This window comes from Pteropus alecto, unplaced genomic scaffold, assembly GCF_000325575.1.
Source record: "Pteropus alecto unplaced genomic scaffold, ASM32557v1 scaffold113, whole genome shotgun sequence".
In the NCBI taxonomy this organism is placed as follows: Eukaryota; Metazoa; Chordata; class Mammalia; order Chiroptera; family Pteropodidae; genus Pteropus; species Pteropus alecto.
This window is the reverse complement of record NW_006433949.1, coordinates 1,220,809-1,223,800: the sequence shown is the minus strand read 5'-3', so window position 1 is coordinate 1,223,800 and position 2,992 is coordinate 1,220,809.

The following is a 2,992-nucleotide window of genomic DNA, read 5'->3' as shown; positions in this document are numbered from 1 at the left end:
GGGAGGGAGGGAGGGAGGGAAAAAGGGATGGAGGGAGGGATAACTGAGATCGTTGGGTGCTTAGTCAATCAATGAACTCATGGATAGATAAAAGAGTGAGAATCGACCTCAGAGAGTTATTATGAAAATTAAATTGAGTAAAGGTACTGGGCTTGGTACACAGTAGGTGCTCAATAAACATTAGTGATAATGATGTGACAGTGATGACAATGAAGATAGTCTGGCTAAATGGATAGATATATGCATGACAGCAAAGGGGACTGGTGGGTTGACATTTGGAGGATCTGAACGGCCAGATAGCTCAAGAAGCCAGGAAGCGAGACGCTGACTCAGATTTCTCTCCTCGTGCCACAGATGAGGTCATCTGAGTCTCTCCGAAGTTCGCGCTGCTGACGCTGGAGACAGGATTGAATTCCAGAGCAACCTCCTGGGCACAGCCTCTATCCTACAGGGGTCCTGACCTGGCATGTGACTGTATCGAGACGATGAAATTTTGCTAGAGGACTGAGGCAGATGTAGTGGGAAAAAATACATATTTTTCAGTTTAACAAGCATTTATCGAGTGCCTACTGTGTGCCCGGCCCTGTGTGAGGGGTTTTCTGATATGCTGAAAAACATTCTGTTCACCTTCCCTCTGGCTTCTGGACTCTAGAACCCTTCTGTAAGACAAAATCTTGGGAATCAGGAATGGACAGAACCTAAAGCAGCTGCCTGCAGAGGAAAAGAGGTTTCTGAGCGTATCAGTCAGATTATGCTGCAGTAACAAGCAGCCCCAGATCTCGGTGCCTTAAAACAACCCAGCAGAAGTTCACATCTCACTGAAGCTATATGTCCAGTGTGGGCTGGTGAGGGCTCCAACCTATGGAACATCACCAGTCACTCTGGCAGGGCGATAGTGTTTTAAGACTTCTGCTCACATCTCATTGGCCAAAGCAAGTCACATGGCCATGTCTTACATCAAGGAAAGGCAGTCCTCCTATCTAGAGGAAGAGAATCAGAATTTTCATGGACCCCATTCATGACCACCGCACAGACCCACAGGGAGAAGGAGGGGTCTGTGGCTGGGGCTCTTCCTCTGCTGCTTGTGTGCACGAGAGAAACTCTGTGAGCTGGCAGGCCAAGGTGAGGGGTCACGTCAGGCTGGTGTCAGGGCTCAGCCCACGGTTGGGATCAGGGCTCAGTCTGTAACCGGTGTTAGGGGTCCATCTGTGACGAGAGTTGAGATTTAGTCTGGGATTAGGGTCAGTAGTCAATCTCTGATCAAGACTGAGGCTCAGTCTATGACAGGGGTCAGAGCTCAGTCTGTGACAAGAGTTAGAGCTCAGGCTGTGACTGGGATCAGGGCTCAGTCTGTGGCAAGAGTTAGAGCTCAGGCTGTGACTGGGATCAGGGCTCAGTCTGTGGCTGTCATGGGGACTTGGTCTGAAACTGGGATCCAGACTCTCTCTACAGCCAGGGTCAGGACTCAGTCTGGAGCAGCGGTCAGAGCTTACTCTGGGGCCAGGAGGAGGATCCAGTCCTTGACCAGTATCAGAATTCCCCTGTGGCCCGTCAGTGCCCACTAACCAGACTGTGTTCCAAGACTGGGGCCTCACATCCCAGAACCACTGACCTGAGCCTCAATCTCAGCCCCAGCCCTCAGACCCCAGAACCTCTGCCCTGACTCCACTTCCCCAGGACGAGTGTCACAGCGTGGACTGTCCCCTCCGTCCCTCAGGCAGCCTCGGGTCAGCCCGGCACGGCCCCGCATGGCCGTGGGCACCAGGGAAGCCTCACCCCCGCCCGCTCTCCGTGCATCTCCCACCGCCTCCCTCCCTCTGCCACCAGCTGCCGGCTCCGTCTGCTCGCTCTCTCTCCCTCTCCCCCTCTCTGCCTTAGAGACAGCTATAAGTCTCCCGTGAAATATATACAGTGTAAATATATAAAAAGCTTGTGCCTGCCTGCTGCTTATGTATTCATGAAATAGTAAATAAATTTTATGGGATAATTTGAAGGCTGCCAGGAAGCCAGGAGATGAAAACGAAGGCCTAATGAGACGGAGTATCAGGGCCACACACGCACAATCGATCTGCCGCTGCCTGGGCCCGAGCGGGGACGAGCCCAGCTCCTGTGGCCCAGGGTCTCGATGACGAGACACTTCGGAGGAGCTTCTGGGGGTCATAAACCACGGGTGGCTGCAGCCAGAGAGGCCCGGGCTCGGGGAAGTGGTGATAGGGGCCTGACAGCCACCTTCTGGGAGGTCCACGTAGGGAAGATACGGGCTCAGTTCTTTTCCTAGCTCCGCTAGGGACTCGCTGTGTGGTCCTGATCCCTCTGTGCCTCAGTTTCCCCACGTGCATGATGAGGAGCTTGAACGAGAAGGTCCCCAGCTGGGGCACGCTGCCGCGACCGTCCGTCTCATCGTCTCCTGCTCCCCTCCTTCCCGTTACTTACTGCAGTGTGCAACGATATGTTTACTGTATGCCTATTAGATTAATGTCTGTCTCCGGGCAGAGGTCTAGGTCTGTTTCGCCTAGTGGTTAGTACTCCCGGTGCCTGGCACAGAGAAGATTCTCAATAAATATTTATTGGCAGCCTGGTGGATGAAATGAATGAATGAATACATGAGTGAAACATCCAGGATAGATCCAGTCCTGGCCACCACCCTCCACTGCAATCTCCTTGTTCCAAGCCACCGTCATCTCATGCTTGGACTAGTGCAGTAGTCTCTTCTCCGATCTGGCTTCCGCCCTGCCTCCTTCCAGTGCATGCTCCCCACGGCCACCAGGGGGAGCCTGCTAAACCTGGTAAGTCAGATTCACGTCTGCCCTCTGCTCAAAACCTTCCCTCTGCCCTCATCTCATTTACAGTAATAGCCAAAGGCCTCCCCGTGGCCCACACGGCCCTGCACGATCTGCCACCGTCCCTTCCAGCCACCCCACCCGCTACTACCCACTATTCCCTCCCTTTCTCACTCCACTCCAGCCACTGGCTGCCTCTGCTCCTGGATTCC